The sequence below is a fragment of the Triplophysa dalaica genome, chromosome 20, assembly GCF_015846415.1.
Source record: "Triplophysa dalaica isolate WHDGS20190420 chromosome 20, ASM1584641v1, whole genome shotgun sequence".
Taxonomy (NCBI): domain Eukaryota; kingdom Metazoa; phylum Chordata; class Actinopteri; order Cypriniformes; family Nemacheilidae; genus Triplophysa; species Triplophysa dalaica.
This window is the reverse complement of record NC_079561.1, coordinates 14,050,230-14,063,238: the sequence shown is the minus strand read 5'-3', so window position 1 is coordinate 14,063,238 and position 13,009 is coordinate 14,050,230. Positions and strand designations below refer to the sequence as shown.

Here is a 13,009-nt window from a genome sequence, read left to right as displayed (position 1 = left end):
TAAATTATTGTCTTGAATTTAATGACTATAGCTTGATCTAAGATGACCTGATTTAGTTCAATTTATTTAACAGAAATAAGCTTTGCTAATGTTATCCATTTGTTTTGATTGTACTTAATGATTGGAACTTAGAGCAACTAAGTCTGTAGGTCAAATAAAAATACTAAAATAAAATGAATTGCTCAACATTTTTTATATTATACATTTGTAACATTTATTAGACATTATCTCATTTAACTTCAATAAGATGATATTGAGAAATAGAACTCAACAGAAATGCAAAACAATTATTGTTACCGCCCACGACCTAACCAAAGGCTACACTTTTCTGAACAAGGGTAACCACCAAACTCAAAAATATAACTAACTCTTTAAAACGTTTAAGATAAATGAACATTAAACACTAACAAGTGTTTCTTTTTACTGAAAAGTGCACAATATAAAACAGTTATTTAAGAAATTAACTCTCAAAATGCAGTGTACGCAAAGCATGCTGGGAAATATAAGTCCTCTGCCCTATTATAACTATTTTATGTTAACACAACACAACTCCTTTATGTTGTCCCAACATGAATGGATTCAGTTATATGACTAAACATAAAACAATCATGTTGTAACCATATTTTCCAAAAGTTGTGTTGATTTAACTTAAGCAAGTTAAGTAAATTGAACAGGCAGCAAAAACATTTTTTTTGAGTGCACCTGTGTCCACATAAAGACAGAATGTAGATTGGGAAATGTTGAATTTGATTCAATTAAAATGGCGTTGAGAGACTTTGAGTGAGTGTGCTGAACGACGATCGTTGAATGTGCTTTCCATCTGCGCATGTGCAGATATAGCTCCACCTGCTGACCAAAGTGCGGTATTGCAGAAGCAACGCAATTCCGTTTCATTTATTCAACATAAGTGAGCTGTGTAAATGTGAAATGTCACTTTTTCTAATTCTGTCAATATGACTGTCTTAATTTTAATGCTCAAACGTAACCACATTATTTAATTTAAACATAGTTACATTCTTTAGACCAACAACCGCCAATTTTTTTGAGTGTGTATCGGGTTTTAACTCAGTGTTTTAAATAGAGATGCATCGATAGCAATTTTCTTTGCCGATTCCGATTTTATTATAAGTGAAACCTGACGATTCCTATTTTATATCCACAAACTATAATTGACAGTAGGCTATATAAAAAAACATTAACTTTTCTTCAATACACATTTTTTCCATATTTTTCTATTATCACTACATAAATTATTGAACATTACAATTTTCCTAAATACAGTTCTACAACCTGCATTACATTACAGAATCTTCTCTTGCCCGAAAAACTCTTAATTTGAAGAACTGTGACTGAAAATAAGTATAAATAATAAAATATAACTAAACTTAATCACTTAATCGACCTTTTCATTTTTGTACTCTCACAAAAGTCTAAGATAACAATAAAATACTTAAACTGTTTCTGTTTATGAAACTATCATTCCTTTATTTAATTTTTCTGAAATGTAAAATAACTTGTCTTTATCTTAGGTCTGTAGTACTAAAAGATGTGGGTTGATTTTAGCTGCCACTTCAATAAAAATTGAAAACCTTGAGAGTTAATTGTACTCTAAATATGTATATGTATTCGCCCTTTTTTGTGTTAGTAAAGAACTCAATCAGATATATATCACAAATATTGATTGATTTATTCATTTTTTATATTTTGGATTTTTTTCAAGTCGTGTTAAATGTCATCTTACCTCAGTGAAATGACCATAGTTTAAACGTAAGACAATTAATCGGGCTGAATGGAATTTACATTTGTTTTACACATAGTGAACGACTTCAACATGAGTTTAGCATGTGTCAGAGTTTAGCATCACAGTTAGCATGTAGTACAAGTAGACGGAGCAACGAAGGTGAACTACTGGACTGTCAAAAATTGTCTGTGCAGTGTGTGCGTATACGCGCGGACATTCGCGCAGATCGGTGGAACCACGCAGTCACGAGCGCAAATGAGCCGTAGAAGACAGCCGTCTTGAACGGATGTTTACTACTTGACATTGTTGCCCGAGTCGCTAGCGACATACGAACGGCTTCGAAACGGCAAGACGTGAGACTGACCGGCCGGTCACGGCTGATCATGCGAAAACCGGCCGATTCCGGCTTCTGACCGGTCAATCGGTGCACGTCTAGTTTTTAACTAAAGAGATCAGTGAGCCAGGGATGTCCCTGTCAGCACTTTTATACACATTGGTGGCAGAGCCTCTAGGCCTCGGTATAAGCAAAGAAAGTAAAGAGAATGGAATTGAAATTTAAGGACAAAAGAACTAACACAATATTTTTCAGTATGCAGATGTCACAACATGTACACGCAGTTAAAGAAGCAATGGAGATAGTAAAAAGGTTTGGAAGGAAATCAGGAGGGCAAATTAACAAAGACAAAACAATATACATGAAGTTTTGTTTGGTTTCTGTCAAAAAAAAGCCTTTGTGGGTTGAAAAAATATCAAATAAATGTTTTGTGGATTTTATCTGGGAGGGGAAGCCACCAAGAATTGCGTATAATACAATAATACTGTAGGAGATGTATAGAAAGGATGATCGGGATTAATAGATGCAGCACATTAGAAAGAGAGTAGGACATTTTAAACAAACCTTTGTTTTTAAACCAAAATAAACTGAACCAAATGAAAGTATTGTTTTTTTTAAAACGGTGGGATGTTGGAATTGTGAAAGTAAGAGATGTTATGCACTGAAAAAAAATGATTATTGTGTTATTTAATATTACCCATGCAAATCACTTTACTTTTACACTTTTACTTACATATATTAGGTAGCAAAGTAAACTGTATGCAAACTTCCTGAATCTACTCAATAAAATTGAGGCAACAATTTCCACTCAATTAGATTGAGTAGACTTTATTCTATATTTTTAAGTAAAGAGTACCTAAATTTACCAGCTATGAGTCCATCCATCCATCCATCCATTTTCTACCGCTTATCCGAACTACCTCGGGTCACGGGGAGCCTGCGCCTATCTCAGGAGTCATCGGGCATCAAGGCAGGATACACCCTGGATGGAGTGCCAACCCATCGCAGGGCACACACACTCACTCATTCACTCACGCACTCACACCCTACGGACAATTTTTCCAGAGATGCCAATCAACCTACCATGCATGTCTTTGGACCAGGGGAGGAAACCGGAGTACCCGGAGGAAACCCCCGAGGCACGGGGAGAACATGCAAACTCCACACACACAAGTCGGAAGCGGGAATCGAACCCCCAACCCTGGAGGTGTGAGGCGAACGTGCTAACCACTAAGCCACCGTGCCCCCCCAGCTATGAGTCATGACACTAAAATAAATTAGATAAAGTCTACATTATATTTCTGAATATTAATCACTTATAAAAATTGAGTAATATACGTTTATAAAACCGACAACAATTCATCTGCTTATTATGAATGATAAATATTGAATAATTAAACAATAAATATGGCTTATTCAGAGAAGCTTAAATTGACTTACAAATGTTCAGAAACACAAGATCACATCAATTGCTTTTATTGACTGTAGAAAGGTTAATAAATGGAAGTAAGGAAGGAGACGGGAACCGGCAGACATTTAAATACAGGTTTAATATAAATAATAACAGCCGGCGGCCCCTCACGGTCGACCGCCAGCGAACAAAACAAATCACAAACAAAAACACGGAAGTAAAATGACAGCCGGCCGACCCTCACGGTCGACGGCCGGCGAATAAAACATAAATACAAACGTAAAACATGTTCGGGCCCGGTCCTCTCTCATCGACGGCCCGATCGCTCGTTCTCTTATATGCTCACGATCTCCTACGTGATACGAGACCAGTGCAGGCACAGCTGGCGCATATGAACACATACTCACCGGTCCCGCCTATTCCACTACATTGACCAAAAAACAAACGTCTGCAAAAGCCCTTTTTGACAATGACCACAAGATTAATTTGATTTCACCATTAGTCTGTCATGATTCCACTATGTTTATTCTTGCCTTGCAGCGGAGTCATGGCATAGCCTTAGGGTTTTGTGTGAGAATGTCATGGCTTTGTTTATTGATTTGATTTGCCATGTGCTTGCTCGTGTCTCGTCGGTGATTCCCGCCATCTCGTTTCCTTGTTACCTTCCCATTAGTGTTTCATTACCCTCAACTGTTCCTTGTTAATTATCTTTTGTCTTTCTCCCCTTAAATGATCCTCATGTCTTTTGTCCAGTGCTCGTGGATTGCTTCTTGTGTGTCTCTTGTGTCTTGATCCTGTCCATTGGAGTTATCATTGCACCTTGAAGCTGTGTTTTGTACCAGTGTGTGCTAATTCTATGTTCTGTGGCTTCCTGTTATCCTGTTCCAGTTCTTTGTCTTTTTCTGTGGAGTCTTAGTAAGTCTTTGTACCAGTGTTTATTTTCTAGTTTAGTTTGTCCGTGTTCTTGATTTCTTTCTATATTATATTCTTTATATAGTTATCCTGTCTTGTTTTCCCCCTCGTGGGTTTTGTTTTGTCCTTTTTGTAGTGTTTTCGTACAATAAATATCTGTTTAACCCCCGTCACCACCGTGCCTGCCTGCATTTTGGTTCTTCCACCCCGCATTCAATGACAGAATCCACAAACCATTACTGAACCCAGTAGCCAAGATGTACGGGTCCCGCCAGACCCGTACGGGTCCCGCCAACCGGCACCCAGGCCACCAGACTCGCTACCTGTGTAGTGTTTGTCAGGAGGAAGAGGACCTCATGAGCTACACAGAAAGGTTCCTGGAGGCTGCATCAGAGTCTGTATTTGGGTAGGAGTAGGTATCGGAGATGTTCAACCGCGGCCTCAGGGTCCCTCTATCACCAGCGGAGATGAAAAGGCTAATCGCACTGGACTTCGATGGGGTTCTATGGTTAGCCATGAGCCGGCCGGAGTCCAGGAGTCCTGTCCAGCCTCTCTGCCCATCTCCGTTGGTTGTTATCCGGGAGGGTGAAGCCTTGCAGATCTGGGTCGTGGGCCTCTCCGCATCTTACACCTCGTCTGCGGCAGCCTCTCCACCGTCCACCAGCCTCCGTGGCAAGCAGGGGAGGAGAGCATCTTCGGGGTCGTCTTCGGAGGCCTCCAACCCCGAGCCTGCGGTGCCCTTCACCTCATACCTCCTAAAGAAGAAGAGGGAACGGCGGGCAGTTCCTGTGGTTCTGAGTCTTGTGATATCAAGCCCCAAATATTTTTTTGGGGGGCGCCATAGGGGCAGGAAGTTCAGGGTTCAGCCGGCTATCCAGCTGGCCTTCCAGTCGGCTGTTCAGCCGGTGGTACAGCCGCCCTTCCAGTCGGTGCCTGCCTGCATTTGGGTTCTTCCACCCCACATTCCATAACATCATTCACTTTGTGTTGCTTAACTCTCGCCAGAGTTTTCTATATTTTTATGCTCATCACTTCTTTAACTTCATTCTTTACATCACTGCATTTCACAATCTCTCTAGAATCTACAAATATTTGTAAAGTTGAGCAAACCACCATATTTATATATATATACACATACACATTTGAACTGTGTTGGCGATCATTAAATGAACAGTAATATTTCTAAACACCAACAAAATATACTATAACCCCCATAAACCAGTTGACAGAATAACCATTACCTTCGTCTGGATCGTTAGTGTTTTAAAAGGTGTTTCCCTCTAGATTATTAGCATTAGACTCACCGCAGACACGTGCGATTAAACGCCATTTCCATAAACTTCAAGATGATCTACTTTAACAGTTTAACTCGATGTGAAACTTATCAATTAACCTCATGCATAGATTGTGTAGATTAACACATGAAATCTGCATAGTTGATAATGTTTTATGTCCTTCAGGGCTCTAGACTAACTTTATGCACTGGTTGCACTGGTGAGCCTAACTTTTTTCTTATGTACACCAGCACAAAAGTTAGGTGCACCCTAATTTTAGACCGCATCGCATTTAACACATTTAACTGGATTTACCAGTTCACTGTCGGTATAGGCAAAATTTACTTGTAAATGATTAACTAACAATGTGGTCAACATAAAGTTCTTTATTTGAAGCACAAATTTACAAGAAAGGTAACTTACTGAAAAAGTGTTGGCGCTCAAAGTGCTTCGGTGAACTGAAATTTAAACTTATAAGATCTCAAGATAAATGGACCAGGGTTTGAAGGCTCCATGTCAGAGCATTGCTTATGATTTTCGGACGGATCAGGCCTTAACTTAACTTTATTCACAAAAAAGTTGTCAAGTGTTCTTTTCATCTTCTCTCATCAGCGGCTACATCCACTTTGTTTAACTGACGGCTGCTCACCTCTCTGTCTGACTGCAGCACACGCATTTTCAAATGCACACACCAGAGGATGCGCTAGACAATTTATTAAAAATCCGTCATAAAATATTATTACCAGTCACTATGGAGCAAGGTGGGGTTAGGTTGTAATTAGTATGTTCGTATGTAACCTTTGTTCCCTAATGTAGGGAATGAGACGTTGTGTTGAGAGACAGACTGGGGTTTGATTCCGAGAAATAAAAAAAACGGCAATGGGGATTGGCCAATGGCCCGCCCACGCCAGTCTCCCCCCCGTACATACGGGTATAAAAGAAAGATGGCGGCAGTCATTCATCACCGTGCTGTGCTGAGGAAGCTGGAGGAGGCGTATTACGAACTCAAGCTGAGCGACACTGACTAGCCTAGTGCTGTCATGACACGCCTCGGATCTACCCGAGTGGGCCTAGCTCGGAGAAGGGTCAAATCTGACCAGGGTCTGGGGTGTGTAGACACTGAGGCGTAGCATAACCCGCCTAGTGCCGGTGTGCCGCCATTCCAGGAACCTGACTCTGAGGCCAGTGCTGAAGTGACTGCACGTGAATCAACCCAAGAGGGATTACCCGTCGAGGACACCACGTGCCCCAGGAGCCTCTAAAAGTGATTCAGCGTCACCCGGAGTCCGACTGACCAGTTTCATCTAGTTCAGCACCGACTGCACAAGCTTGTTGGTGAGCATGCTGCATAAGAGTCTAGTTCCACACCGAGATAAGAGGAGCTCTCGCTTGGGAGAGCTTGCTCTTTCCCAGTCAACCCGTAGGCCCAGAAGGTCTAAGTGCCGAAGCACAAGGTCCCTGTGACTGTTTGTGGAGACAGGGCCCGACCTAGTACTAATACGTTCTTCCCTCGTTCGCGACTTGTCGCGGAAGGAAGGAGACATAAGAGTAAGTGTCCTACGGTTCAGCTGCCACAACCAATCTTGTTGCCAAGATGCGCTTCTGTATCGTCATCCTGAACGGCAGCTTGTGTAGGTGCTAGTTCAGGAGGCATTCATAAAGAGAGGGGCGCAGCCTCCCACCCCTTTAAAGGCACTATGAAGTCCGGCCCGGAAGACATCTCTGTTAGAAGGACAGGTTTGATCACACTTTCCACCAGAAGCCCTGGCAAACTGGATCGCATTACCGAGATGGATCGTCCTCCAGCTCGTGTAATGGGCTGGTTCATCTAGCAGCCAAGAACCGTAGTTGCAGAACCGGAGGAATGATCTGCTTCACCGTGCCATGGGAGGCTGGTTAGTGGCTGACAGAGCGGTCACCTTGCACAGGGTGGGACCCCGGAGAGGTTGACTGCTCTGCCTACTTACCTGCTTAGTGTTACCACCGGCCAACGCAACGTCACGTGGAGATTGCGGAAGGCAGCGAAATCAGTATACTCTCCATCCCCACGGCTGATCCTGTCAGGGCCGCTATGAGGCGGGTACCCAACGAGGTAGAGGCCCCCTCCTGCGAGGCTCCTTGGAGGGCCCAGTACCAGAGGGGCAACCGCGGGGAGGGGTGGCTGCTGGAGGGCAGACTGTGTGCTGGACCTCAGCAACCAATAGGTGGCCGGGTAATGGAACAGTCTGCTTCTTCACTACAGAAAATCTCCACAGTGTCACCATATAGCCCTGCTTGCGCGATGCCCAAGAAGGCGAACCTTCAGAGCTTCATCACGCAAGATTGAGCCACAGATCCTTGGACCACCGTCATGGACAACGTCCGACCCAGGGCACTCGCCATGACCAACATCGCCCGAGGCATGAGACCTGAGGTGGTGCGCAGCCAGGTCGACCTTCCCATCAACCAGATCCAAAATGCGCTGGCATATGACCCAATGGGTCGCCATAACATCCTGGACCTTATAGCGTGGAAGGTGAAAGCAGCTTCACACATAGCATCAGATGATAGGTTCTCAGAATCAAACCCCAGTCTGTCTCTCAACACAAGGTCGAGAGACCAACTGAAGGGGAACATGCAGATGGCTTCGCGAGCATATCACGCTGAAGGGATACGGGGATTTACAAATTGCCCTCATAGTAATCTTCCAAACTGACGAACGGCGTTCAGATTTTTCTTTCACTGGTAAAAAGCGGCCCTCCATGTAGCATCCCTTGGCTTTCTTAATATGAAGCAGAGAGTCTCTAATGGGTGTTATCGGTTTTATTACTCTGGAACCAGCATAAGCAACGTGAAAACTAGAAAACAACACACATATGCTGATTAACAATTAAGCCTTTGGCATAACACAAATTTAAAGGTAAATCCTCACACGTTACAGTACATCATAATGCAATTGTATAATATGCAATGCATATTAAAATGACCTTAAGGATATGTAAAATAACAAACGATCATTGCTCCGTTTACACGTTCCTGTTACAAATACACAGTATTCTAATTTCGGGAACAGTCGACATTTACATCAATTGGGTTTTCCGTCTTTTAAACATGGAACAAAACATACAAACAAAATAAAATACACACCTCGCTCCACTCACCAAAGGCTGCAAACTTTAACCTGGCTGCTTCCTGAGTTAGCCACTCGCTTGAAAGTCATTGGAATAAACTTCACGCAAATGCGGACATAAAACTAGGCAACTTAACAACCATCCTTACAGTGAACAGCACCAAGATTACACAACATTTTAACTTACATGCATCACTGAGCTTTCGAAAGGACAGAAATTCGACGAGTGAATTACTGATCCGCTATACAGGTTCCTGGGTTCACAGCCACAAATCCCGTCACCTGAATAGCCTAACTGCGTATGAATTACCTCAGCCAGGACCGACATTGGAGACCTTTTTCTTATGGCCATACCAGCCTGAGCGCGCCTGATCTCGTCATATCTCAGAAGCTAAGCAGGGTCGGGCCTGGTTAGAACTTGGATGGGAGACCGCCTGGGAATACCAGGTGCTGTAAGCTTTTGGTCTTGGCTTTCCTTCCAATGTCCCGTTCCCTTTTGAGCGGGTTTCATGCTTCCCGTCCCGCGCGCGCCCGTTCTCTGCTCTAGCTCTTCTCTTTGCGTGTTGAACCTTTAGTTGCTTAGGTGTCCGCTTGGTCTACTGCACGGTCAGTTTAAATGAGCTGCGAGCAAGACAGCGCATCTAGGCCGAACAGGCCGATGTTGATGTCAAGGAGGTTCACTGTCAATTAAGTCCAATGCGCGCACTTTGAAAAATCTGAACTATTTGTGTGTGTGTGTGTGTGTGTTTGTGTGTGTGTGTTTGCTTGTTTAATTATTTACTCAATCTCTTACTTTATTTAATAATTACCCCCACTGTCGATGAGTGGTTGGTCGTGGCCACTTACGTTTGCCTAAACCTCTTTGGATGCATTCGTCATGAGCCATGAGAAACCTTGGTCCTTGACAACGGCCAGCTTGCATATTAAAAACATTTTTGCTTACAATAGGTGTCATATATCTAGCTTATTATTTATATATAGTGAGATAGCTCCAGCTAATTTTTGTTCCACGTTTCCTCTCTCTTACGCTCTCCTTTTTGTTTGTTACTTGATTTTTCGCTTTCAGAAACGGAGCGCTGTAGATATAGAGACGCAGCAAGAAAGGCGCATCCTAAAATACATTTATAGCCCACTCTTATTTTTTTTTTTTAAGAACGCGCAAAATGGTGAAGAGACCGTGCGACAAAAAAAATTGAAGTGTACAGGAATCTGATGTGAGATTGTTTTTCAAGACTCCGTCTTTTCTTTAGCATAAATGCCAAGAAGTAAAACACGGCAAGGATTTGCGAGTCGAGTCGACTCCTCCTGAGTGAAGTAAATCTGTACAAAAAATGATAGCGAGTCGAAAGGCGTACTTTTAACACGGAAAAATGATGGGCTAGCCTAAAGCATTCGAGACACCATGGCCGTGTAAAATGAATGATTCGTTTGTAGGCGTCAGTTCGACTAATACTGAATTCGAAATATGCACGGAGGGAATGTGTGACCAATGAAAACGAAGTTAAAATATAAGCTTAATTTCCGCTTGATTTTAAGCCTGCCTTCAAGACGGCCCAAATACGAAAAGGAGGCACGTGAGTTATGAAGCGAACGGGTCAGAGAGAGCTTGCAGAGTGAGCGCTATATGAGCCCGCTCTCAGCGTCATCTTTCGCTTACGGCCATACCACCCTGAGCGCGCCCGATCTCGTCCGATCTCGGAAGCTAAGCAGGGTCGGGCCTGGTTAGTACTTGGATGGGAGACCGCCTGGGAATACCAGGTGCTGTAAGCTTTTGGTCTTGGCTTTCCTTCCAATGTCCCGTTCCCTTTTGAGCGGGTTTCATGCTTCCCGTCCCGCGCGCGCCCGTTCTCTGCTCTAGCTCTTCTCTTTGCGTTTTGAACCTTTAGTTGCTTAGGTGTCCGCTTGGTCTACTGCACGGTCAGTTTAAATGAGCTGCGAGCAAGACAGCGCATCTAGGCCGAACAGGCCGATGTTGATGTCAAGGAGGTTCACTGTCAATTAAGTCCAATGCGCGCACTTTGAAAAATCTGAACTATTTGTGTGTGTGTGTGTGTGTGTTTGTGTGTGTGTGTTTGCTTGTTTAATTATTTACTCAATCTCTTACTTTATTTAATAATTACCCCCACTGTCGAAGAGTGGTTGGTCATAGCCACTTACGTTTGCCTAAACCTCTTTGGATGCATTCGTCATGAGCCATGAGAAACCTTGGTCCTTGACAACGGCCAGCTTGCATATTAAAAACATTTTTGCTTATAATAGGTGTCATATATCTAGCTTATTATTTATATATAGTGAGATAGCTCCAGCTAATTTTTGTTCCACGTTTCCTCTCTCTTACGCTCTCCTTTTTGTTTGTTACTTGATTTTTCGCTTTCAGAAACGGAGCGCTGTAGATATAGAGACGCAGCAAGAAAGGCGCATCCTAAAATACATTTATAGCCCACTCTTATTTTTTTTTTTAAGAACGCGCAAAATGGTGAAGAGACCGTGCGACAAAAAAAATTGAAGTGTACAGGAATCTGATGTGAGATTGTTTTTCAAGACTCCGTCTTTTCTTTAGCATAAATGCCAAGAAGTAAAACACGGCAAGGATTTGCGAGTCGAGTCGACTCCTCCTGAGTGAAGTAAATCTGTACAAAAAATGATAGCGAGTCGAAAGGCGTACTTTTAACACGGAAAAATGATGGGCTAGCCTAAAGCATTCGAGACACCATGGCCGTGTAAAATGAATGATTCGTTTGTAGGCGTCAGTTCGACTAATACTGAATTCGAAATATGCACGGAGGGAATGTGTGACCAATGAAAACGAAGTTAAAATATAAGCTTAATTTCCGCTTGATTTTAAGCCTGCCTTCAAGACGGCCCAAATACGAAAAGGAGGCACGTGAGTTATGAAGCGAACGGGTCAGAGAGAGCTTGCAGAGTGAGCGCTATATGAGCCCGCTCTCAGCGTCATCTTTCGCTTACGGCCATACCACCCTGAGCGCGCCCGATCTCGTCCGATCTCGGAAGCTAAGCAGGGTCGGGCCTGGTTAGTACTTGGATGGGAGACCGCCTGGGAATACCAGGTGCTGTAAGCTTTTGGTCTTGGCTTTCCTTCCAATGTCCCGTTCCCTTTTGAGCGGGTTTCATGCTTCCCGTCCCGCGCGCGCCCGTTCTCTGCTCTAGCTCTTCTCTTTGCGTTTTGAACCTTTAGTTGCTTAGGTGTCCGCTTGGTCTACTGCACGGTCAGTTTAAATGAGCTGCGAGCAAGACAGCGCATCTAGGCCGAACAGGCCGATGTTGATGTCAAGGAGGTTCACTGTCAATTAAGTCCAATGCGCGCACTTTGAAAAATCTGAACTATTTGTGTGTGTGTGTGTGTGTGTTTGTGTGTGTGTGTTTGCTTGTTTAATTATTTACTCAATCTCTTACTTTATTTAATAATTACCCCCACTGTCGAAGAGTGGTTGGTCATAGCCACTTACGTTTGCCTAAACCTCTTTGGATGCATTCGTCATGAGCCATGAGAAACCTTGGTCCTTGACAACGGCCAGCTTGCATATTAAAAACATTTTTGCTTATAATAGGTGTCATATATCTAGCTTATTATTTATATATAGTGAGATAGCTCCAGCTAATTTTTGTTCCACGTTTCCTCTCTCTTACGCTCTCCTTTTTGTTTGTTACCTGATTTTTCGCTTTCAGAAACGGAGCGCTGTAGATATAGGGACGCAGCAAGAAAGGCGCATCCTAAAATACATTTATAGCCCACTCTTATTTTTTTTTTTTAAGAACGCGCAAAATGGTGAAGAGACCGTGCGACAAAAAAAAATTGAAGTGTACAGGAATCTGATGTGAGATTGTTTTTCAAGACTCCGTCTTTTCTTTAGCATAAATGCCAAGAAGTAAAACACGGCAAGGATTTGCGAGTCGAGTCGACTCCTCCTGAGTGAAGTAAATCTGTACAAAAAATGATAGCGAGTCGAAAGGCGTACTTTTAACACGGAAAAATGATGGGCTAGCCTAAAGCATTCGAGACACCATGGCCGTGTAAAATGAATGATTCGTTTGTAGGCGTCAGTTCGACTAATACTGAATTCGAAATATGCACGGAGGGAATGTGTGACCAATGAAAACGAAGTTAAAATATAAGCTTAATTTCCGCTTGATTTTAAGCCTGCCTTCAAGACGGCCCAAATACGAAAAGGAGGCACGTGAGTTATGAAGCGAACGGGTCAGAGAGAGC

At 43.0% G+C, this 13,009-nt stretch overlaps 2 non-coding genes and 1 pseudogene across 2 annotated transcripts; all 3 read left to right on the top strand.

Moving 5' to 3' along the window:
- The first annotated feature begins 9,121 nt into the window (after positions 1–9,121).
- LOC130409862 (5S ribosomal RNA) lies at positions 9,122–9,240 on the top strand (annotated as a pseudogene).
- A 1,192-nt stretch (positions 9,241–10,432) lies between these two features.
- On the top strand, positions 10,433–10,551 carry LOC130409859 (5S ribosomal RNA). Its single transcript, XR_008904927.1, has one exon. It is a non-coding gene; the product is annotated as a 5S ribosomal RNA (ribosomal RNA).
- A 1,191-nt stretch (positions 10,552–11,742) lies between these two features.
- LOC130409858 (5S ribosomal RNA) lies at positions 11,743–11,861 on the top strand. The gene has a single exon (XR_008904926.1). It is a non-coding gene; the product is annotated as a 5S ribosomal RNA (ribosomal RNA).
- The last annotated feature ends 1,148 nt before the right edge of the window (positions 11,862–13,009 follow it).